Below are 27,451 nucleotides of genomic sequence, written 5' to 3'. Positions count from 1 at the left end.
ATGTACCTACATAAACAAAGAAACTATAAACTATAAAGTATCCTTGTAGAATTAATTAATTGGACAAGAGTTTGATCACAGCTTGTTTTCATGACGGTTGTGACACGAACGAAAATATCTTGAAAAAAATTAGAATTACAAGTTTTAGTACCTATGTAATGTTTCATGATAAAATTGCATCATATTTAGACATCTTATATTACAATTTAATTGAAATATTTATAACAATTTCAAGTATGCATAAATATTAAAAAACCCGAACAAGGAAATATAATAATCCGAAAAGATACGAGTTACATAAGCATTTGTTTGGCAGCATAATAAAACGCTGATATAATATATAATATGATAACAATAATACGCTTCCTAGAAGAAACTGTTGAGCCAAGCAACGCGAATATATTATTGTAAATTGTTAGTACGTAGGTATACGAATAAACTTGAGAATATTTCCGTTTTGATAATTAGGGCAAAGTGTTTTATTAGTGCATTATCTTATTTTTGGAGGGAAAATTAATCCATGATGTGAGAAAAAGCTTACTGATAACACGTTTTAATTACAGTAACGTCTTTATAAGAAAAAAATAAATTTATACAAGTGTAGGCTTCTGAAATAATCATACAATATGTATGTATATGTAAAGGACATTTGGCTTTGTTAATTTAGTTAACATGTAAATTTGAATTGGGAGTAATAAACTTTAAATAGATATTATTATGGCATTATATTTGTCTAAATAACATTCAATTAGCGTAAATTAACAACTACAACCAGTGCGTTTATTCAAGGAAATGAACGAAAAAATAAAGGATATCAAAATAAATGAGTTAATAAAAAAAAAGATAATCGCTTCCTGCACCGTAAATATTATGCCTCCGAATAAAATGTTTGCTCGATGCAAACACAATTTCGAGTGAAGACGACGCAGCGGCCTTGGAGAGCCTCAATACTTTAGTGGACTTTACCTCGTCGCAACCTTCAAGACCACTTACAGTTTGTGTATAGCGAGGTGCTATTGCGAAAGTTGACAGCATCGTACGTGCGTAGCGTACCGAGCGCTGTCGCCGGCCACAAAGCTTGCTACCAGCATTCTGATTGTAATTTGAGTTTAGATTTTACATTCGACGACATTCACTAATTGTAATTAACGAAAATTACTATCCGGATATTAATGCTGTTTGCGGTCATTAATGACGTACCTAAATTGCACAGATATTTGTGAAATTTTGTCATTTTTTTATTTAAGTACTGTACAAAAACTCCTGCTGTAATAATTACATTTTGTCATTTTTAATTGGCTAAATTACCATTAATTTAGGCATATGTTTCAACACGAACTAAAAATTCTGTCCTAAATATACACCTTTATCGGTCAACGTTAGACTTCTGTGACGTAGATACCTACCTAGTTGATTGCGAAACCAACTTTTGTTCCGTTTGTCATATAATTGGTTTTGTTGGTAACAATGCCACATTACGACCTACTCGTATAAACATAAATGAGTCTATGTTAAGTCGGTGCCGTTCATATACGTAAAATAAATGGGCGCTTTGCAAGGTTACAGTGGGTGGCTGTGGCACAATGGTGCGCTGACGAAAGAATCTTGTTAACGCCATGAATTGAGCTAACTATTCACTAGTCACTAGACAAAGATTATTTAAACAGGCGCCTTTTACAAAAGCCAGGCGAAAGGACGAGCGTCCGTTCTAGAGCTAGCCTTGTCGTTGCGAACCAAATGAAGTTTCTACGAATTCTAAAGCAAATGTCGCAAACATTTAATAGAATGAGTGGAGAATGTTGATCGCTGAAGTTTTCTCAGACAATAGAACGAGTTTGTATAACTACGCGTCTAGCTTTGCTTTGTTTTGATAAATCAAGACTATTGTTTCCATGCAGTTAGTTATTGAGGCACGTAATGACTGAATGACGATGATTCATATTTAATTTTGAGTCTTGGCAAATTGATATTCTAGATGTTAAATATTCAATTTTGCAATGAGATTTATTCGACGTCAAAATTTATAGCCATTATAATGTATTACACAGTATATTACAGTATTCTGGGTAACAGATTGTAGAAAAACGTAATTTCTCAAATTCTTTTTTTTCCTTATAAGTAGGTAGGTGTGTACTTTTTAGTTTTTACATGATAATATACTATACAGTAAATGTTGTTCTCATAAACGTACATTGCATTATCCTAAACGATAACAGCTAATATCTACATTGAAACAAAGGTTTAGTCAGTATACATATAATAAGACCGACACTTCATTGCTAGGAATCTTAAGTACATACATGCCAAGTTCAAGGAATTCTCAAAGTAATTGTTTATTGCACTAATAACATTTGTATGATTAATTGTAACGCAATCACAGCAACACGTGTTCCAGCGGCTATAAATTATCATCAAAATATTAATCCGACAGAGGTAATGTCCAGAAAATCGTATTACAGGGTGTTTAACGTTCAATTGTTTACCGGTTCGCAACAACTAGCTACAATAGATCATTAATTGTTCCCACTGACAGCATTGAAATTAATAAATTTGTAATTTGCAAGTGAGACCGTGGCGCAAGTTCTGAGGCCTTTGCAATCGTTGACGCAAAGTACACGTGCAAATTTATCATGAGAAGTCTTACTGAAGTTAGATCAGCGACGATACTTTTCAACTTTTGACTATACTGATTAGAGGCAATTTATATTATGAATATAAATTATGAAAATATATATGCTATAGAAATTGATGTAGTGTGTGTGAACCAGTTTTTTAATATTTATATCTATTAGTACGATAGATAGTAAAATTAAATATATGTACCTAAACTTATTAAAACCTAGATGCTACAAATATGATAAAATGACGCAGCATATTTGATATAATATAAAGTGAAAAAACTAAAACCCAACTACGACAATAACCGGCGCTGAAAAAGTATAAAACAAGATTTCAGAATACTGAACTGAACAAAGTTGCTAATGTAGTTGCAAGTAAATGGACACAGTAGACTCTACCAAGATGCCTTCGTTGTAAATTGACAATAATGTCATACAATACTATTCTGAAGTATGCAATATTCCACTATGTAAAGATAAATTTTCATGTTTGGAAAGGCGTAGTCACACGTTGTTGAAGTGCTACGGTAGATAGGTATATTATGTAACGTGTGACTACGCCTTTCCAAACATGAAAATTTATCTTTACATAGTGGAATATTGCATACTTCAGAATAGTATTGTATGACATTATTGTCAATTTACAACGAAGGCATCTTGGTAGAGTCTACTGTGTCCATTTACTTGCAACTACATTAGCAACTTTGTTCAGTTCAGTATTCTGAAATCTTGTTTTATACTTTTTCAGCGCCGGTTATTGTCGTAGTTGGGTTTTATTTTTTTCACTTTATATTATTTGTACTATTTTGGTGTTAAAGTGTATTTGGGGGCATAATATTAACAAAAGTTAAACTGATGAACTAATAAAGAAGCTATGGACGAAAAGATGTGAATTATATGCAATCAGCCCATGAATACAGGTAAAGTCACGAGCAAATGCTAGTAATATATATATATTCAAAATGTACAAGGAAAGCGCTTTCAAGTGATACCAAACACGGGATATTTATCTTAACTTTATTTTTTTACTCTGTATGTTTTGTCCGATAGAGGACGCCACATTAGATTTTGTGAAACCCCATATAGCCTATAACCAGCGGACAATTAAGACGCTTCTAATGATATGTCATTTGTCAAATTCTGATAAGTAGTTTAGACGTTACGAGGGAACAGATGAACATACATACATACATACATACATACATACATACATACATACATAGCCTGTCAAAATCATAACCCTCCTTTTGCTTTGCCGTAGTCGGGTAAAAACAATTCCAAAATTATCGCCAGCCTGAAATTCTAGTTCTGTTTTCCACGTAATGATCTTGTAACTAAGACAGATAATTCAGATACACATTAAGTTATATTGTCTTTCGTTCGATTCGCCAGAAGACGGATGAATTCCTCTCTTACTTGGAACAAAAACGCTCGTTAACATCTAACTCGACATTTTTTCCTGTTTCCAAGTTTCTTGTAAGACGCAGAGCTACCGTCGGACAATAAATTCACGTTTAAAAAAATAGGGCATCTAATTTAGGTTTATATGTAAGTAGGACTGTATTTTAAAATTTATTTGTTAACCTTTCAAAAGGTTAAAAGAAACTAATTCCTTTGTCTGTGCAATACGTCAATTTGAATTTCAATTAATATTTATATGGTCCTTTCACTTGGCGCACGACAAACGAGACAATCAATTGGACAGTTTCTAGAATAACAGTGTTACGAGCAAATGCTTATTGTTATATTAATTGTTATTGGTTAACTGATTAATAAATAAATTTTAGAAGTTATTATCAAATTGACATATCGGGATATCATAGAGAATATCTATATTATTAATAATTATATACTTTGTATTTAAAAATTTGTTTTATGCATCCCTACACTATTCCTTTAAAGAGCTTGTTGTATGGTTGGTGTTACACAATCACCCAAAAACAGTCGAACGGAATGAGATATTTGTTATTTAGCAACATTTAATTCCGAAAACCTGAACTTCACTACAAAACTTAAACTTGAATATAACTAGGCGTTTATCTAGTTCTATTATTAGCTGTAGTAAAATGATCAGTACACCATATTATATACCTATAACCGAACCGTCATCCGAAAATGTGCTTGGTTATGAATTGTATTTTTGTAGCTATATTCCTATCGCAAAAACTTAAACAAACGTTTTGGCTGACGTAAATGGAATAAGAATAAATTAAGGAATAAGGTAGCTACACTTTATCCGGGTAACATACGTAAACCCACGGGTCGAAGCTGGCAAAATATAAATAGAAGCATGTGTGGGCGACGTGTTGGCATTAGCTAATAAATATATAAGAGCCAGTGATTTCTGTCAGAGGTTATTGATTCGGAACTTTTTTCAGGTGATAATCGTGTGACTATTTCAGTGCTAGGTTGAATGTCCTAGACACGACCAAGGCCTACAGCATTTCGGGACCAGCTGAGTTGGTGACCGGAGCTTGGTTCAAGGGCGTTGGGTGAATGCCACTCGGTTTTTTGCTTTCAAAACTTCTTAGCTTATCGAAACCGGATGGATATCGTCAATTGATGTCTAATAACTATTCTCGTTTGGTTACGATTTATAATAATTATCGCACGAATGGTCTCCATCGAAATATCGATTCAAATATTTTATGGCGACAACAGGGTCACTAATTAACTTGTAAAATTAAAATTATTTGTTTATTGGTATGGTAATCATATGTGAAATGTGTGTAGGTAATATGTCCCTTATAGACATTTTCACGCTGTATACAGGTAGGTAATTCGTTCGTGAACTAGTGGATATAACAACACAGTTCTTTTTATTTATTTCTTAACGGTTATTTCTGTTCAGTTAACAATGGAGACTATTCATGTAAACATGTGCCACTTATTATTCAGACTTAAAATAAAGAAAAACATGTTCAACGTCCGTACATCTACATCGTTTACTACCTAGGTACCTAAACTTCTTTTGGACAGCGAAATTCACTCAACGAATGTACTTTCATATTATCAGGATAGAATTGAATAGAAGCTGATAGAAGTATAGATATATTTTCTAAAGCAGTTTGTTCGTAATAATAACAAAAATGGTTCGCCAGATAACAATGTTACACCTGTGGGGTGTATTGGGTAACTAGCTATAACTAGGTAAGAGCATAAAGCCTTTGTTCCTTCGCGTCTGTGGCGCGGCTCTACGAGATATTTATCCTTTTCTTTTTTTGCGCGGTTGCGCCGACCGCCCGAGCAGGTAGGCTGAATACAATAAACTTGAGCAGACGTATATAGGTAGGTACGTACCTAGATGTGGAACTTAATTTTGTGCGTGCGGTCGGGCGGACGAACACGCGGTTTTGGCATAGTTTAATGAAGGCTTTTAAAAAATTTGGCTGTTTCTGAATCGTCTAAACATCATGCATTCAACATATTGTAAATTGTTAAAAACATGCTGATGTTACAATTTTTTTTTTAAATAATACTATAGTAGACCGTACAATATGTGATAATGATGATAAAGATATTCTCCATAGATACGTACCTACTGCTTTCCCAATCGGTGGTAAATGTTAAAAATAGATTATGACGATTGACGATTCAAAAGTGCTTCTAGAAGAAGTCTAATTGATTAAATAAATATTTGAGTTTTAACAATTGAAAACAAAATTACTTAGGGAGTTATTAATAATAAATAAAGTTATTATTTACAGTTTTTGATTGCAATGAATACACAATAATAAAATATGCATTTGATTAATAAAATTTTGCATCAGACGTAACATATGTACATAGATATATTTCATAACAATGACCAAAGCGTTACAACTATTAAACAAGTACTTATAATCAGATTAGCACATACTTGACAGTATAATAAAATAATACGCAAGTTGAATTATAAGTACCGCAAGTTTATCATTGATCCATTCAAGGGATCATTTTGTGGAGCAATCGCAGAGGTCATCTGAGGATAACAAAGAAACTAATTCAAGGCTAGCTGCTGACTTGAGCATTTCCTTTGAGGCATTAATATTTAAATGTCACCTTTTGTTATGATAAATAGCTTGTGACATGTGACATGTGCAGTTTGGGCGCGGGCTTGATTGAGATTTGTTTGAATTACATGTATGTTGGCATATGTTTATGTTATTGTTTCAATTTGATGAATAAATTTAATTCAAATATTGGATAAGTGTCTGTAATAATGTTATACAATAAAAATCAACAAGGGTAAATTGCAACTTGTAAGAAAAACCGGCTGACAATTCAAACACTTAAAAGTACCTATAAGATAAACAATATTTTCTGTGATACTAAGGTACAAAATGAGAGAAACTCAATTTGAATAAATTCTCAATTTATGTTGTATTCAAATGTAGGATAACTACAGACAATAGTATAATTATTATTTAATTTTTGAGCAATTGGTGATAAGAAACTATTAAAGATAATAGCAAAACTACATGGGAATATAGTACACATTTACAAACGATTAGCATTCATTTTAACTCAAGTTTTGATAATCATTATTTATTATTTTATCTTCCTCCGATAATTCATAGATACCTACCACCAGAAGGAAGACACCTGGTAGGTACTCAAACCATTCAAAATTATTAATTTTATTTCGACTGCAATAATTTAAATGGTAGGTATATCATTCTTTATAGAATATAAGCTTGTCAATAAGGAAAAATCTATTAGGGGAAAACCACAAATTTCAGATTTAATACAAAATATAGTAGTAGGTAGGTAGGTATAGTTGTTTATTTTGATGGAAGCATGAATAATTCTATTATTTTGGTAGGTAGCCTTTAACGTTGTTCATCATTTTTTATTATTTTTATTTGGATAATTTTATTTTACATGCTATTTTTATTTACCCCTTTATGGAAAGATTTCATCAAATTTGTTTAGACTAGAACATACTTGGATTTTGGACAAGTTGTGCGACTCGAAACAAAAATCAGAATGTAGATATGTAGTATTTACATAATATACCTATTTAAAATAGTTAACAAACAATGTTATAAGTGACAAAAGTTTATAGTGATTAAAAAGTCTATCAGAAACACGCTCAATATTAAATACAAGTATTACGGCAAAATCGTTACGAATGCAGAGCCCAAATCGATTTCCAATTTTTCTTTCAAACCAAAGCGTCAGTAGAAACAATGAAGTTTTTTTACCTTCGTTTTCGTGACTCCACGATGCCGCTTTAGATTCCCAGCGCGTACTACAGTTATTCACAGCACTTATCATCACAATTCTATAACGAATTTAAAACTATTTCTACCATTAAAAGATAGATTAAAACTTTATGTACAAATAAAATAATATTTTAACATAAAATACACAAGCTGGATACAAGCAAGGGTTCGAGCATGACACAAAACAAACCAATAGAAAAAGAGAAGGAGCGGAACGCGACGCGCCTGCGTCCAATTGCGGCGTTGTCGGTAAAACAGAACACAAGCGGATACTTTGTCTGTATTAAAAACAGCTGATTATTTTACAATTTACAATTTATTTTATAAATATACTTATATTAATTTTTAAACACTAAAAAACTCAAATAGAGTGAAACTAGAAACAACAGCTTTTATAAAATATATTAATATAAGAATTCAATATTTTGTAATAGTGTATTATATTTTTCATAGATGTCACTGCACAACACATACCTTTGAGAACTAAAATGTTTCACTTAGTTATATAGATTGGCACAAGATGTCGCAAATCAGTAAGTTCTGCGAGCGAAAAAGTGAAAAATCACAGAAAAATGATATTTAATATTTATAGATTGCGACGATTGTGGCGACGATAGATTCTATAGTACACTGGATAATTTTAAATTTTGAGTTCGTACACACCAACTAAACTTTGTTGTTTATAATTCACCGTTTTAATATTATTTTATTTCAAAATTTGCGCCCTCCATTGTACTGTTACGTAAACATAATATCAAGTCGTGTTAATCAGTTTCAATATAGATGGCACCATATTTAAATACAATCACGAAGTTCAATAATTATTGTCTGTTTAATTTCAGCAAGATTTCAACATAATTGAGAACTTTCAAGGGTTTGTATAGGGCAAGTACAGGGATATTTGAATTTTGAATTACCTTCTTGGTCATAGATCATACACTTATAGTTCAGGATACATCGCCCATTTTTGCAAGTGACTACTATCAAGCAGATTTTCCGTTTGTAGCTTTATTTTGATGAGACACCGAATAATTTCGTGTACGAAACTCTCGATTGTGGTAGCTAACAGAGATAACAAGGATAAACATTTTTGATTTGATGGTTCTCAAATATTTATTACGCAATTTGTAGGACAATATGTCTGTTGAATTATATAAACATTAACTAAGTGAAAACAAAAAAATCTGCTTGTTAGTAATCATTTATGATGACCTCGTTATCGATACACTTTGGAAAGGGGGACTCTTTGAACCAACCATAGATTTTGTAGGACAAATATTTTTTCGAATAATTTAGGTAATTATCTTGAGATTGAACAAAAAAGAAAAATTCAGTTAGTAATAAATATTTGAGAACCATCAAATCAAAATTTTTTTATCCTTGTTATCTCTGTTAGCTACCACAATCGAAACTTTCGTACACGAAATTATTGGGCGTCTCATCAAAATAAAGCTACAAACGTAAAATTAGCTTGATAGTAGGTAGTCACTTGCAAAAATGGGCGATGTATCCTGAACTATTAATAAAATACGAGTCTCTTTTACATAAATTGTTTTTAAAGCGACTCTCGTGGGTTTTACTGTTTGTAGTACCTATAATGTCATTATAGTCAATGAAGTAATAAAAGTATTTATATTAAAATATTAACTCCGAACATCCTCAGTGAAGATCGTGTGCAATACCTACTTATCCGTGTGAACTAATTTCGTGTAATTTTTCAAACTAGCGGTTGAAAGGAATAAAATAATGATACCCTCTTTTTTGTGTTCCTATTTAAATGTAACTATCAATTTTTTATTAAATAATATTTGTAAAAAGTATTTTTACATAGATACCCCTACAGATAATCTTCTTCTATAATACAAGTGATAACTGCGTTAAAAACAACCGACTTCAAACTTGCACTTGCAAAATTTACAAATACCTACAGACAAAAATGCTCATAAAATAAAAACTACTGGGCCTATCCGAATAAAATTTTTATGGGACGGGGGACCAATTCGACACCATCCCGCATCGAACAAAAAAAGAATCACGTAAATCGGTTCAGAAACCTCGGAGTAATCGGTGTACATACATAAAAAAAAAAAAAAAATATACCGGCCGAATTGATAACCTCCTCCTTTTTTTTGAAGTCGGTTAATAAAAATGAATCCCAAAATGTGTTGGTAAGCGCATAACTTGAGAACGGCTGAACCGATTTCGTTAATTCTTTTTTTATTATATTCCTTGAAGTACGAGGATGGTTCTTATGTAGAGAAAACGTAAATATGTACCACGGGCGAAGCCGGGGCGGACTGCTAGTCTATAATATAAAAATGAATCCCAAAATGTGTTGGTAAGCGCATAACTCGAGAACGGCTGAACCGATTTCGATAATTCTTTTTTTATTATATTCCTTGAAGTACGAGGATGGTCCTTATGTAGAGAAAACGTTAATATGTACCACGGGCGAAGCCGGGGCGGACCGCTAGTTTTAAATATAACTTTGATAACTTAATGCTAAAAGTCATGTTTTAACTTTTAGTCATTTATTTCGTAGTAGGTAGGTATCTACCAAATTAAAGCCAAATTGATATTAAAATTAACAAACATTACCTTTATCGAAATAGAAACGTTACCAATTGATCCCTAAACAAATGGTTTTAACGTTCCTTTATACGACTTTGTACCGAAAAATTTTGCTGACGCTACCTCCGTTTAAATTGGCCTCATTTTGTGGGCCACGTCAAAGGAAGGCCAGAAGGGCGTGTGGAGGTACGTTTGCTTCCTCGAGTGGCCCTATTAGGTCCAGCCTCTTGCCTTTGTTGAGCTACCGAGGTTAGAATGATGTCTTTGAGATAAAAATTGGGTCGCAATTCATGATTACTTCAAAGTTACCCAAGGTAAGGTAATTGCAATATTACCATTCTCGTATTATTTAATTGGATTTATTGTAAGGAAACGGCGCTTTAAAATGGTTTAGATTTTTCATTCAGAATCGAATGATATACATTTTATATTATTTACTCGTACTTGTACTATCATTTAGGTATAATAATTTTAATTTTATTTCTCTTATCATTTTTCAATTATCATTTTCCTTGTAATATCGCTAAGATGTAGATATGTTTGTTTTCTTTTGTACTATCGCAGTTAAATGAATGGTGGTGCGTCTGGTAATGTTTTAAATGGTAAATAACTAAGGTAAAATGTAAATAACAATGTTTTTTAATAGGAAAAAGAGAACAAGTTCATTTGCTAAATTACCTTAATCTAGGTATATTTAAATGTTTTTTTATGGTTTAAATCAATACAATATATTGAACTATGTACCTAAGACACTCAGATATACTTATGGCCTTAAAGCTGTGCTTATAGCATACACAGAAATAGAACACAATATGCTCTTTGTACTTGTTTGAAACTTTTTGTTGAGATGTACGTCTAACATCAAGTTAATAAAGCAAGTTCATACATAATGTTTGCTTTCTCAGAATTAATCTAAGCAGGTTCTCGGTTAAGGCTTCGAATGACCTGGATACGTGAGGAGGCTGCATCAGGGCAGGGGTGCGGCGAATCGATGCGTTGCCATAGCAACCGCGACGTCTGCCGAGGAGCCTGCGCTCTACTGTCCCTTTCTGTCTCGCTTCGATATCATATCACACCATCTTGAGGTCTAGAAGATTGTAAGACGCAAATTCGTTTCAGTGGAAATTAAACGTAATTCGAATGCGACGAAGGTACGTTTTCTGGAACTCATGCGAGCTTCTTGCGACTTTTCAAAACTCAGGTGCGATCTTACGATATAATATAAAGAAGAAACAGTTTCTGAAGTCAATAAAGACAAAAAGACAGTACACGTTACACAATTTATGTTCTTCAGGCTGTAAAGATAAGGTCGAGAATGGGTAGTGGGGCGGGCAGATGTGTTGGAGTCACCTGTGTGTGTGGTTAAGTTATCCCGGCTCGGTGGGTGGCTTTACAAGATATTTGGGGTTTGTTCCGAGTCTGTTAACATCTGGCCCCTTGAAGGGTGAAGTCTGCATTTCAGGACGGTTCCGTTATTAATTATTTATTTTCGTTTCGGCTTGTTTGTGGTCTAATTAGAAAGGGTGGATTGTTCTGGATGAGATTTGGTTCTCTTCCGATCGCTGTTATTTTAAAAGGATGCAATGAAGATATGAATTGTTAAGCTATTCATAACATTTTATTAAATTTACGATTTAAATATTGTTTATAAATTTTTAAGGGTTTTAATAAGTGTTGGCATTGACTGTGTTTTGTAGTGAAAAGAATTTTAAGAAGTATTAGAAATACTCTCTAATACAATTTTAAACATATTCAATACTTTAATTTTCGAATAACATTGAGCTACTTATAACCTTTTTTAGCTTAACTTTTTTTAAAGCCAATTTCTACTATTTGACAAAACAAACCTTCTGTTGAGGAGGCGAAGATTACTTGATATATACTTATATAAGTGAATAACTATGTATTTACTTATTAGATTATGGCGTTTTAGGAAATGGGAAATTATTGGACGCATCAAAAACGGATCAACCGTAACTAATTGTTTTGTTACGGTTGTTAGTCAGTTTTCATTAGAGTATTGTTAATTTATGTCATAGCATAATATCTACCTATGTGATCTGTAACAAATATTATTTCTTAAACTTCATTTATTATAAGTATTTAGAAAATGTTGTTTTAATTTAAATAAAATATAAACAATTTAATAAGTAAAATAATTATTACTGAATAGGTAAGTGTTTTATAAAGTTAAGAGACATAGAGCCAGAGTTGCAACGGCTCTATTATTGACACAAGTAAATATACCTACTTATCTACTACGTTTAAAAAATAGTAGGTACCTAGGTATCTCCTTCTTTCTCAAAAGCTAAATAATAAAACTTAGCTCTAGAAAACCCATTCTTATAGATTTAATATTAATAGTAATAAACTCGTCGAATTGTCATGGTTAGGGAGCCAGGTGCAAATTTGGTTAATTATTTCCTCTCAAGAGATAATTCGTCAGACGCATCAGAGTATAGTATTATAAAGCCTCGTGAACGTCAGCTGGCGCTCGGTTGGGGGGGTGAGCGGTTGTAGCCTCCCACGCACGTAGGAAAAAAAAATACATTCATTCATTTCCTCTCAGCTAAAAATTTGTCAAATTGTAGCTAACCCAATATCTCAACGAAAAAAAAAATCAGCTGGTTACAACATGGTGTATTATACGTCAGCTGGTGTCTCGAACATGAAAAAAATAAAATTATTTTCCGTGATTTCCTCTCAAACAAAATTTTACCTGACGATAGCTTATATGTAACTGTGGATATATATATAGGTCAGCTGGCTGTATCTTGGTGGAAAAACCGTCAGCTGATACTTTGAAAGTTATTACATAGGAGTTAGACAGAAGCATCTATTGCCAATTTATATGCATCAACTGACTAGGTTTTCCTCGAATTATTGCTAGCTGATTTTTTTTATTTATCGCATCAGTATATTAACAATCAGCTCACAAATTTTCATCTGAGATGAAATGACGTATCTTTAATTATTATCGTTATTTTTAAAAATTCAAGCAACACACGCTAGCATAATATAGACAGTAATAAGGTACTTGGAGGTGGTTAGTTGTGCGCATGATCGGGGTACTACGTACATTCAGCCACATCGGTAAACATGTTTTTACAAATATTATAAACTGCATTTAAAAATAACTATCATATCATCAAATTCACATAACTACCTAAAAGTGTAATAAATATGAAATAACCCACTAAAACATTAGTTAACTATAATTATTAAAAAAATAATAGTATAATATATAATTAATAAAGTTATTACTTATCTTTTACGGGGACTTATGTTGATGGAACTCCACGTATCTCGATGATTTTGTTAATGTCTCATTATATTCGAGACACCAGCTGACGCATAATACACCATGCTGTAACCAGCTGATTATTATTTTTCGTTGAGATATTGGGTTAGCTACAATTTGACAAATTTTTTGCTGAGAGGAAATGAATGAATATACTTTTTTTTCTTACGTGCGTGGGAGGCTACAACCGCTCACCCCCCCAACCGAGCTCCAGCTGACGTTCACGAGGCTTCATAATACTATACTTTGATGCATTTTACTAATTACCGCTTGAGAGGAACTTGGTCATAAAATCTGCTTCTGGCTCCCGGACCATCAAGAATTTTGGTAACTATCGTGTCGGGTTCACATATTCTTGTCGAAGTTTAACATTAAGATTTCATACTTACAGCTTAAATGAACATCGTTACATAATATTTAAAACGATTGACGTCATACAAACAAACGTGTAATAAAAATCGACAAGCGTCTCTTGAATATGCATAACAAACACGGTCCCCTACCGCAATGAACATTAATCACTCATAAAAAAGACAAAGCCATATCTAACATCGGACTTCATTATAAGGACGGCGAAGCGCCGTAATGACCGACGGCCCGTGTGTCACGGAACACGCTAATATTTATGTAAATTGCAGAGAATATGATTAGTCCGTCGCCTCCCCCCCTGATAATCATATTTACGACGTGCCCCCCCGGGGGTGGTTCTGTCAGGCTACAGATTTCCTGGGACTTAACCTGACTTTATGTCGACGTTAAAGCGCCTGCTTTGCTCCTTTAGTGCCTTACTTTGATTGTATTATCCTTCATAAATGTTGTACGACTGGTTCTAACCAGATTAAATTATTATTTTATAGTAAGGTCTCTTTCTTAATTAATATAATAATACATGTATAAACATACATAATATTTAATATTTATTTGTAACTCGCTATCTTTACAATCTTACAAATATTATTTTCAATGTACCTAAGTATTTCACTAGCTCTACATAATCTCTACACAATTTTATTAACGTCAGGTCTTCATTCTCAACACTAGGAGTATAGATAATATGTATTATATCTGAAAGGATCCCTACCTCTACATTAGACATAACAACATTTTTTTTAGGTATGTACAGAAGCTTTAAGAAATAAAAAGAAAGTGAACACGCACTATACTTCTAAGGTAGAGCGAGCTGGCGAGACAGCCCTTAAACTTTATATGTATGTTACTAGCTGTGCCGCGCGGTTTCATCCGCGTGGCTCCGCTCCTGTTGGTCTTAGCGTGATAATATGTATATAGCCTACTAGGTTTCCGCCCGCGGCTTCGCCCGCGCAGTCAAAGAAAAACCCGCGTAGTTCCCGTTCCCGTGGGATTTCCGGGATTGCGTCATTTTGCCCGGATAAAATGTAGTCTTCCTTTCTCGGGTATCAAAATATCTCCATACCAAATTTCATGCAAATTGGTTCAGTAGTTTAGGCGTGATTGAGTAACAGACAGACAGACAGAGTTACTTTCGCATTTATAATATTAGTATGGATACTACTCGTGGATAATGTAGCTTTCGAATGGTGAAAGAATTTTTTAAATCGGTCTAGTAGTTTATGAGCCTATTCATTACAATCAAATAATCAAACAAACAAAGTTTTCTTCTTTATAATATTATTAGTGTAGACAATAAATAGTTTTTAATCCACACTATCCCTTGCTTTTTCATTCACATTACAAAGAAAATCAGCGTAAACCACATTTAAAAGTGTTGTTGAGTTTTGTTTGTGGCGCGTCAAATTGCGAAGTAAGTATTTTTTTGTTCTATTCCATAATGACACTATCCACTTTAGTAGGTAATACCTAGGTAAGTCACAAGAATCTATCTACGAAGATATTTAAGATACAAAATTATCAAATTTATAGGCTTTAAATTCTTAATGTTAGCTTAAAATACGAATCTGTCTGACAAAAGAAATGCTTTTAACCTTGAAGCAAATGCTAGAGGTGAGATTAGAATAGTATACCTACATACCTTATATAATCACTAGATTTCCGCCCGCGGCTTCGCCCGCGTTTGCAAAGGAAAACCCGCATAGTTCCCGTTCCCGTGGGATTTCCGGGATAAAAACTATTCTATGTGTTAATCCAAGTTACTCTCTATATGTGTGCTAAATTTCATTGTAATCGGTTTAGTCGTTTTTACGTGAAAGAGTAACAAACATCCATATACTTACAAACTTTCGCCTTTAAAATATAATATTAAGATTTACACAGATTTAATTTATGATTGCGAAGAAAATAACTTCTAGAACAATGAAGAAACTTCAGAGACTAATCATAATATAGTAATTAGTACTTGCTGTGAAATTGTGCGAGTTCTTTGTTGATTGAATAAAATTTATGTAATTTATTCATTATATAATGAAGAACATTAAAGACTTGCACACGTGGAGCTTGAATAATGATAAATGTTAATTTCTATTTATTATTGACCTTATTATGTGTATATGATAACAATTAGGTTGCTAAGGCATTTTCTTTATAAACAAATTTTTACAATGTATAACTTCGATTCTATTCACTTTAAGAAAGTATACCTTTAAGTAAAATATGTAAGTATTTTGCCGAAACCGATATTAAACTATAGGTAGTGGAATTAAAAGTACCTACTTTTTAAACAACAGGTAACGTCAAGCAAAGACAATTGCAATTTTTCGGAACTGTTCAGTAGTGGTTATTAAAGAGCTGTATTTTAAGAGTTTACGACAAACAATGATTATCAACACAACAATATTAATTTACTGTTCGATTAAATGAGTGCCGTGAACGCAATGGACTGCATTTCGACGATATTATTTTTAAGAAATAAATTCCCATATTTATATGCACTTTAATAATTAATAAACATTTTTTCAACACACCGCTTACTTTTTTTTTTATTCATCCACAAAATATAAACTTTCTTTTGAGACATCCTGTACAATATTTATTACCACGCATGTAACATGTTCTTTGTACTTACTTACTTACTACTTACTCCTCTGGCGCTGAAACCCCAAAGTGGGTCTTGGCCTCTGAGACGAGAACTCTCCATCTTCCCCGATCCTGAGCGGTCTCTTGCCAATTATTGTTGGCTCGTAGCACGCGCAGGTCCACCTCTACTCGATCGCGCCAGCGATACTTAGGTTGTCCAACCGGCCTGTTCTTTGTAATAATAAATAAATAAATAAAATAAATAAATACAATTAGCAAAGATATAATGTCCAAAGTAACTCTTTTGTCCTCCATAAGTTTGGTATTATGTAAAAGTAAAAAAAAGATGAATTAATTTAAATAAATTGTTTCGAAAAACTCTACATGGTAGAGATAATAATTAAAGCGCGTTTTTTAAGTAGGTAATATCTATAGGTAGGTATATCGGAGGTGTATAAATAAATATACTCTTATTAAGTTTCTTGTTTAATTGCCAAAATCATTCAATGATTTAACCTAAGCATGTTACATGATATGATTTAATATTTTATGAAATCTGAAAGCTCTACAGCGGGCGTTGTAGTCTGTAGACTGATTCGTAGATCTTTGTAGGTACTGTTTTGTGTTCATACGTTAAGTCATGAAGTTTAATAAGAGAACCCAATATGAGCATTCAATAGTATAAAATAGACAATAGAAGAAAATATTTCGGAACGAGTAAGTTTCGTAGTATGTACCTCTACGCTCTTGAATGTATGTAGGTAAAAAAGTGTATTCGTATAAAATTTCATTCGTCTAGCTTTTGTTACTAAAAAGTTCTAAATGTGGTTACACAGTTCAAGACTGACATTAGGGTCAAGGAAAAAAGTATCTTCCGAAGCAAAGTTTAATGGTGTCGAGCAGCGGGGCGGTGAGGCGGCCTGAAATGTATAACTCTTAGTGACAGTTGAGAGCGGTCGCGGGTCGAGACAGCGCGGCCGGTCACTATCGCGTTTCCCGCGTGAAAATTGCTTTCCCCGCGGTCGGTGTGCCACCACGTGAACGCAGTGTCCCGTCGACCGCTCGCGTGACACGCCGCGCTCTTCGCGCCACCATCATCCTGCAGGACGTACGAACCCGCCGCCCGCCGGCCCGACACTGCGCCCTCCCGGACCCAGCTCGCGCGCGCAACCAAAAACATTCCAAATTCAAAACTTAACTTTTTAATAGTTTGTGTCATCGATTTGTCATTACGGCGGCTATCTTGTTCACTGAGGCGATGCGGTCAAAGGCTGTCGCCAGGCGTTTACACGCGCAAGGTAAGAATAAAGTAAGGAGAAAACTGTCAAAACATATAATATTTTATATGGAATGAGGAAAATGCGTGTAGACATTCAGTAGGTATAAAAGATAAGGACAGTGTGATGCGCTCATGGCGCCTCGCTATTGGCTAGCGCCTCCCCCGCCTGACAAGATAGCAGCGGCATCCTCCGTTAGCGATTTAGATATTGTGTGCCGCATGGGAAGGGCATAAAGCTTGTTTTGCTCTGCATCGGCGAAGAGAGGGACGATCCCTCCACTGTCACTTGTCATTGGATGAGCACACGGGCTTTTCATTATTTATTTACATTATGTATTTGTGGAAACGTGACGCGGGCTTTTGTTTTATTGGTAGGTATTTGCTGATAACGTAATTATTATTTGTTGTTTATATCAAAAGATGGAATATGATTTGAGAATTAATTTTCTTTTATTCATTTTAAAATTAAACCATATATAATAATTTTATGTTTAATATTAAATATTACTTATATTAATACTTTGCAAATGTCTATACATCATACATAAGTATATCGAAAATATAAAGTAACGCGATTAAATTAAAAAGTTACAATCAGTGCAGTATTTATTGATATAAATGTGTTGTGATATTTCTATTGGTCGGCTGTTATCAGCGGGACAGCCTCCAAAACATCGTTTTCACAACGCAAATAAAATCTCCCATTTTACGATATATTTTATAGCAGATTTCTGAGTGCAAACATATCTTCGGCAAAAGAAAATAACATTTTTATAGCTCTATACTCTACCTACAATCTAAACTAACGTGTAGGTACCCTATTCTAGTGATGTTGAAAATTTTCTAATCAATTATTCCATCGAAATTAGGTACCCTACCTACATATTGTGTTAATTTATTAAGAATAATTTAGATCTATTATGAAGATCATGATTATCAATGTGTTTTAATATTGTAAACTTTATGACTTTTTCTAGTCGATTTTCTACTTTGCTCTATTTTCCAAAGAAACAGATACTTAGTTAATTTATTTTCATTTTTAATCATTACATATCATCGTTTTTATAATAAAATTTGAATACAAAATTAACCTTAAAGATTTTTAGGGTAAAGCTTCTTGAGCTTTCGCAATCAATATAGGACATATTTCAGGTTTTTCCTTTGAAAATTATGTAAGCAGACGAATCTTGCTATAACACTTTTATAAATTATATCGAAGCGCACAACACAACATTCTTACCATTACGACGATAAAAGTGGAAGAAATAAATATTTATAACGTATACACAAAACAACAAAAGTATGAAGAAATATTTGTGAAAATTAGCTTTTAACCATAGAGACAGAGAAGAAGTAAATATTTGTTTTTGAAATTTATATTATTAGCAGGATTACCTATCTACATACATATACATTACTATCTGCTATGAGAAAAAAAAATACAAGATTGCGTACAAAATTTTCCATTTACACCTTCCTAAAAATATATCGTATAGTAATGAAATATCGTGATAACGTATTACTGATAGGTATTTTGAATTAATTCTTAGAAACTTCCTCACAAACATATCTTTAATTTCTCAGTTCCTAGGACACAATCGTTGTCTTCCGCAAATAGCCAGAACAGTTTTCAATAAGCTGAGGTTTATTTCTCCAGGAATAGAAGTCGTTAAACTCGCAGACATACCTATGGACGGATCCTCGAATCACAATAACGCTGGAACTCAGCAGAATCCATAATCTTATTTTTGTACCGCACCGCGAAGCGTGAATTTCGCAATTACGAGAGCGACGATAAGGGCACACGAATAACCTCCCAAGTGCTCCAATTTTAGTGGCCATTATCCTTTGCCGGGACTTTCTGAAAATAAACACTTCTTGTCTGTACACGTGCGAATGTAGACTTTATCTCGGAGACGGAGAGTTAGTCGGCGGGAGAGGGCAGGTAGCGCGTGAAAGCGGACTCTCTGCAGTGGGAGGAGGGCATGTTATGCGTCGCAGATGTCGCGAGGCGACATCCATTGTGTTCCCTCCTATAATTTTATCGAAGCTGATTTACGATCGATTGTTCGACCGGTGGACAGCAGCGGCGCGCCGAGGTGTGCGTGCGTGTGCGCATGTGTGGGTGGTGCGTGCTTCGCCGGCCGTCGTAACTTACCTGCAGATGGCGCTCGGATAATGACGATTTCTCTTGCCACACAACGCCGTCGTAAATTAAGTAACGACGAGCGCTCTTTTAGTTTTATTTTAGCCTTTAAAACTTTACCATACTCGTTAGACTTAAGCCGTAATACCTTAGGGTTTTACGTCACTTCCTTAGATTGTTCTCATAAAACGAAACCTTTAGCCATCATAAACTGCCTTCGATATGAAAACGATGTTTTCACAAGGTTAAATTGTTTTCCGGCACAATTAAGATTGAGTTTCTATGCCCATTGGTTAGCTGTTATGGTGCAATCGATAAACCCTAGTAAATTCCAGGTGAAAACGTAATGTTAGTGTTGTTAACATTTTGACAGACGTTTGAAAACAATAACACGAGGTTTCCACTCGGCAAATGGCAGCATTTTGCAAACATGGCCGTATTGTGTATAACCAACGCTTTTTTGTTTGGAAACTTTTGATATAACAGAAGACAAGTTGCGGTCAGCAACTAGCTCGGTGCTTTGTTTTGATATATCGTTTGTAATATCGTTGCCTAATTAATTTTGAACGTTTGTTACGAAAATAACATGAATATAATGTTTGATGTAAATATTTTACTTACCATTGGCAATTGAAATACAGATAGTTTTTCAGATCGAATAGTTTCGATTTAATCCAAAAAACTTTGATACAAGTTCACCTTAACGCGTTTACATTCGGAAAATTTCTTCCAATCTTTATAGAGATTTCAGGAAGCTAGTTGTTTCCATATTAATGCATATCTATGTACCTATATTAAAAAAAATAATTTCCTAAAGTAAAATTTACAACAATACAATTTACCTTCTCTTTCTCTACATTTCATGAAAATTCGTCTTCTCTAGGCATTCTTTTTTTCGTAAAACTCTATGCCTCTATGCATGTGGCAGATTTGATCACAAAAAAAAACAGAAATAACTATTTCATATAAATTATGCTCCATGTTCATACTTCGTTAAAATTATAAATCAGTTGTGTCACTCTTTACAGTGTAATTATTCACAAACATTTTCAGCGCTCAAGGAATTTTAATTAAAGGTTGTTGAGTGACACTTTATTAATTAGAGGCAAAGACAACTATAATACAAAGTTGTTAGGACTTAGGTCATGTGGGCGAACACTATAATTGCTAAGAAACCGGGTCGGGGCGGCCTCGCAGGGCTTCTATACTTTTCAATTACATAACTTGTGTAGGTACACATAAATAAAAATAGAATCTGTATGAATAGTAACGCGTAAGTAATTAATTATTTAGATATGAGAACGTGTGTTAAGTTGGTTCAATTTTAAAGCGAAATGTCACTAATTTATAATTTTGGATCGCGGTTTCAGTTAATTTCTTTAAATTAGATTTTTGTGTACCGTTGACAGGTTATATTAGTAAAAACATATAACATTTCAATTGATAATTTATAATTTTGGTTAAGATTATACACAAATGATTAAGATTTTCTGCTTCATGTGACTGGAAGTCTCGTTAATTTCATTCCGTAGGTATCTATTTCTATGATCATTTAGTTCGTGAGGTATTAATTTTAATATGAAAACCAGAGACTACTTATATACCTAATATTGAATGTAAATAAAACTTTTCCAACTGATAAAATACTAAAGTACGTATAAAAAGACAATGGAAAAGCGATATTTTATCAGCGTAATGTAAGTTTCATAACCGTAGCCGGTGATCTCAGCGAGATAGCGTAATCTCTGAGTCACAGCCAATGTTTCATGGTAGATAAAGAACGCACACACGCTACTGTAGGCTATCCAACCCCATTGTTGAATGTTTACTGAAATATTGAAAATCGTTCGTTATTCATAGGTAAAGTGTAAAACGCGATCAAGGTAGAGCATATTATGATAAGTAGCGTTGTCTCTGTTTTTGGCATTCTCTGATAAGTCATAAAGGTTGCTAGAATCTAGGTTTATTATTTGGAAGTTATATGAACAAAAAAAAATTCTAATTACATTTAAAGGTATAGGTACTTACCACTAACGATATAAGAAATAACACATAGTACCTATAGTCTTTTTAGCAAATGATAGGTAAATATTAAATATTTTGTAAGACGTATCACAATAACCAAAACCAAACAATATTTCGCCTTCACTGTTGTTATATGCAATAATATTAAACCTTGACATTAAGCAGATGGAACCGTCAACTTCCTTAAGTAAGGTCGCGAGGAACCCTGCAGTGAGATGGGTACTCCAAGGTATTATTGATATTAATGAAATACCTAATATTTGGGGCCAAATTCTTATCGATAGAACGAACATTTTGTTAAGCGAGGTCTTAGTTGAAGGCCAGCGACTGCGATAATCAGACACGCATGATTATGGGCAGTATTTTAATATTCATTAATATTAAGAGGTTGTTTGTAGGATTGTGTTTTTGGTGTAATTCGGATCTAAGTACTTTTTCGTTTGCTATATAAAGTGAGTTACTCATAATGAATAAAATTAGATAATAAAATCTGTGCGGCTGTGATCCACTACATTGACCATGTGTCACTGGTCACATGCTGATGTCACATGCTGCGAAAATTTAATTTTGTTTTACTCGAATACAAATTTTCAAGAACTAAGATCGTTGGATATTTTGCAAAACGAAGATTTAAAAAGATGCTGCAGAATGCTTTTCATCTTTATTTCTAATATTAAGAAATAAATTCCAAAACATTATTCTATAGGAACTTTACATTTTTCATGAATGTAACATGCAGTCACACTTTACTATCTATAAAAGAAATTGAATTCATTATGATAACAGGATTATAATTAAATGATTACTTTCTAACACGTTATTGGTGATACTGATAAAAACTTCTTAAACCAGATAAGACAAATAGCCTAGCACGTGAACATAAGCTGTCCAAGAAATCTTACTTCATTTAAGATCCTATGTCCGATAGAGGGGCAGAAGGCCCGTTTTTTAACTTGAACAGGCAGAATAAGTAGTTTCAAAGGGAAATTTACCTTATTTTAGTTGATTTTGAAAAGTTTTTCGATACGGTGAGACAAGTAGTATTCGGTATCAACTGCGTGATATTGGCGACCCAGAAATGATCCAAGAGAATAAGAACTATTCGCATAGTGTCCAAGAAGGGTGTATGTTATATACAGAAGAATATATTTATGTCTCAGGTTATTGTCCAGTGCGCGTAATTCGATGGTATCTAGCTTCCGAGCGTCGCGCCACCGCCATTATGATAATAGCCACAAGACACGAACATTATTAAAGCCCACTTGTTTATGACCAATCTGATTTTCTTCGTCATATTTAATAATTTGATTTTATATCTAAATTGTGCTGGCGAAAATAAGTCGTAGTTTCATGTTCCAATGACTGTTTGAGCTCTGTAAGTATTTCGTACATGTTTCAGTAAATCAAGAAGGCTCTTTTGAAAAAGACCCAGGTTTGACAAAAGACTCTAGTGGAAAACTTTTTACGCGTACGTACATTCTGATAAAAAAATATTTATGAACTAGAGGATTGGAACCGTCAAATATCGAAAAGTAATTATTTGAATTTGCTGCTGTGGTTACGTCGGATGTACTACAAACGATTTAATTTATAATCTAACGTTGATTTGCAAGTCAGCAAATCATTGAGTTAGTTATTTTTAGATTTACGACAATGGTGCTCGTGTTATGACAATGATGTTTACTATGCATTGACTATGCCAGTAGCACGTTATAGTAAAGTAAGATAATGTTATGATAAATTATTTGATAACCACATGAGATTCTGGCTGTATAAGCCCAGCCTTATGTAATCTGATAAAATAATAGAGAATCGCTTTTTAAATTTGTGTAAAATGAAGATAATTAATGTAACGTCATACAGTAAACACAATAGATTATTTATTTCTTCTTTATTATACGAAGTTGTTGCCATTTTTGAAATTATGACCATCATATCAGCCCATTTCCATAAGGGTCATAACGTCTCAAGATAATTTGCACCAAAACGCGTTTAGCGGACGAAGTATAAATTTCATTTATTTAACAGTTCATATTTAATCATTTTCATAGTATCTACATAATTTGAGGCATAAATTCAGTTATAAACAAAACATATTATAGTGAAGGAGCTCATAGAAAAAGATAATTATATAGTGCAATACGTAGTTTTCGCATCTATCAACTAGATTAAGTGATATTCCCATCTTCGTATCGCGATAAATTGACATAAGGTCAGGTTCGATCCGTCACCGGACAATGGGACCCTATCTATCACTGTGATAACGTATTGATGGAATGAGAAACTGTTCTCTATTGTTAACAATCCCAGACGTAAGTAGATTAACTACTTACGTCTGTTGGAAGCGCGTTAAATTTCCTTACTGTAAGTGGTTTTCGAGACAAACTTTTTTAATGTGCTTTTAATTTGTGGTAAACGCTACTGATGATGTAGAGAACTGTGATAATGTAGAGGTATATTATTTTTTAAACTGTAGTGCAGAAGGGGAATTTTTACTATGAATTCCTATGTGTGGCCAGTAAGCCACTATGCACACAACATAGATGATAGTGAAGATATTGACCTGAAAGATTTTTTACATCACATTTCTTGTTGTACCAATCTTATGTTTTAAATAATTATTGACTTATCATTTTTCAATTATTACTACTTTTATAAACAAGAGGTAGATAGGATACAATTAACAACTTGATAATATTATACTTCATATTTACTCCTTAAACAAATAAAAAATTAAAGAGAATGCTTTCCTACATTTAATGCAAAAAGAAATAACAGATAGAGTTTGATAGAGTTTTCTGATATTACAAGGAAAATAGTGACAAAAGTTTTTGTAGCACCTTCAGGATTTAAAACACCAGCTTAAATGAAAATGTAATCTACCTAACTTGAATAAATTGTTCTACAATACTTTGAGAAAGTATTTTTCTTTATTTGATCTATAAAATAATGATGTTAGATATTGTAGCTTATGCTACTGCTAGACTTTTTCTATAGTTTGATCCTTAATAGTGACAAGATTGAATGGTGAATAAAATGGAGTTTTTTTGCTTACAGTTACAATGGGTTCGGTCACTAGTTAGGAATATGATATTATTATCATATTTTTGACACCCTATAGGTATTGTGTTAGTTGTGTTATTGGATTTCGTTTTTATTAAACGCAGTCAAAATAAGTTCTCAATATCAATAACCTATCGGACATTGGGAGACAAAACATCATCAGTGTTTATATTTTAGGCACGATCAAATTGTAAGTTGAATATTCTTAAGGTTTTATATTCAGCCTATCTCATTAGTTTAAACGACATGAACCCAGCATACTTTGTTTGTTTAGTTATAATTTGTCAGATTATGTTTCACGGTCTACCTATATATTTTACGTTCCTTTTTAGACATAGGTAATATCCATAAAACATAGTTGATTCATGAAAGGTAAAGAGCAGATAGCGATTAAAATAATTACATAAAAATTGAGGTTATCGCTTTTTATTGAAATTATATTTTTGACTAGCTGTGCTCCGCGTTTTCACCCGCTTAAATTGCTCCGCTCCTGTTGATCTTAGCGTGATGATATAACCTATGGCCTTCCTGGATAAATGGGCTATCTAACACCGAAAGAATTTTTCAAATAGGACCAGTAGTTCCTGAGATTAGTGCGTTCAAACAAACAAACAAACTCTTCAGCTTTATAATATCAGTATAGATTATTTTATTAGTTTGAAATTGAATCTTCATAACCAAACTTAAAGGAATTGTTAAAATAAATTTAAATATAGGTCCGAATGTGTCATAGAGTAGTCGTTAAAGTATTGTGAAACGTGCGTCATTGCGGAAGCGATACATTGTTGTGACTAAAGATGCTTTCCTTATGGCCAAGAGTTATATTCTGTTTCAGTTAATATTTCTATTATTTCTATTGTTTCAACTAATATTGAATAGCCATAAATGCTATAAATATGTTTGTTATTGTATGTCACTAAAAAGCGCAATCAAAATAAATTTGAAACTTATGAGCTCCGATTTTATGCCTAAAGTCTTCGGTTTCATTTTATATACGAAGTATGAAGTTCTTTTTTTTTTGCTCTTGACTGTCAGAAACGAAATCAGCTATATAGATTTACATATTTATTAACTTTATCTTTAAAAAAATCACTTATCTCCAAAGTAGTTAATAATGTGAGATTCAGATCTTTCGTAGAGTTGCTTGTATTTAGTAGTCAGAAGTATAGTAATAGTTCAGTTATAATATAATATATAAATATAGTAGGTATTCTTCAGGTAGTAAACTAAAGTACATGTGCGCATCGTCAACAATACAAATCTTTGTATTAAAGAATAAAACAAGTCAATAACTGCGTTAAAATTTTTAAAACAACCGACTTCAAACTTGCACTTGCAACATTTACAAATACAGACAAAAATGCTCATAAAATAAAAACTACTGGGCCTATCCGAATAAAATTTTTATGGGACCAATTCGACACCATCCCGCATCGAACAAAAAAAGAATCACGTAAATCAGTTCAGAAACCTCGGAGTAATCGGTGTACCTACATACATAAAAAAAAAACATACCGGCCGAATTGATAACCTCCTCCTTTTTTTGAAGTCAGTTAAATACACAATATTAAGTGACCTTTAGCTGTGATAAGCTTAAAAATTGTGTACAGGAGCGTGAAATATTAAGGATTAATCAGAGGAGAGGTGCGTTCACAACATTTACCTAGCAAGCTCCTCACGCAAGATTTTACTGATAATCATTTCATATTTTAGTAAATATTTATTTCTTCGTATAATGGTCGTCTACTTTCCATATATTTTTATGGAGAATGATTGAACTAATATTTCAGTGGTTATCACGGGTGAACATTGCTTAAATTGTTATTTTAACGATGGCGTTTTAAGATACAATTTGTCTGAGCTTTTATGAAATTCCTTTTATATCTATTATTTTTTAGAAAACCAAAATGATGATATTATACACCAGTGTTTTTGACTATATATTTTTATTATTCATATATGTACCTAAAAAAGCTCCTATTTTTATGAAATTTATGGTTGTAAAAATGTGAAGACTCAGACAGACTTTTGGATGAAAGTTTTTTCCATTAGTCACTTATATTTCAAAGAAAATAACATTCAATTTTCCAGAATATACATTGCTCACAATATGGAATTGGTTTGAGAGCATCGTAAACAGTAATTGGTGATAAAAGCGGTTAATTGGTCGCGCCTATCGCAGCTCGCACTAATGAAACAAATCTTACACCTAGCGTTATCTCAAACGCTCTTGTTTTTCTGTTTTATAGAGAATATTTTAAAACTTCACTGTATCACACAATATGATTCAAA

General features: G+C 33.1%; 1 protein-coding gene across 1 annotated transcript in view; it reads right to left on the bottom strand.

The window, feature by feature from the left end:
• Nucleotides 1-8,060, bottom strand: part of LOC123698269 (protein gustavus) — a 63,566-nt gene extending 55,506 nt beyond the window's left edge. Inside the window, exon 1 of the mRNA XM_045644854.1 lies at nucleotides 7,805-8,060. The gene's annotated coding sequence lies outside the window, so the exon portion shown is untranslated. The remainder of the gene's footprint in view (nucleotides 1-7,804) is intronic.
• Nucleotides 8,061-27,451: the final 19,391 nt, after the last annotated feature.

This window comes from Colias croceus, chromosome 15 (genome assembly GCF_905220415.1).
Source record: "Colias croceus chromosome 15, ilColCroc2.1".
In the NCBI taxonomy this organism is placed as follows: Eukaryota; Metazoa; Arthropoda; class Insecta; order Lepidoptera; family Pieridae; genus Colias; species Colias croceus.
The sequence above is the reverse complement of the archived record's forward strand: the minus strand, read 5'-3'. Positions and strand labels throughout refer to the sequence as shown.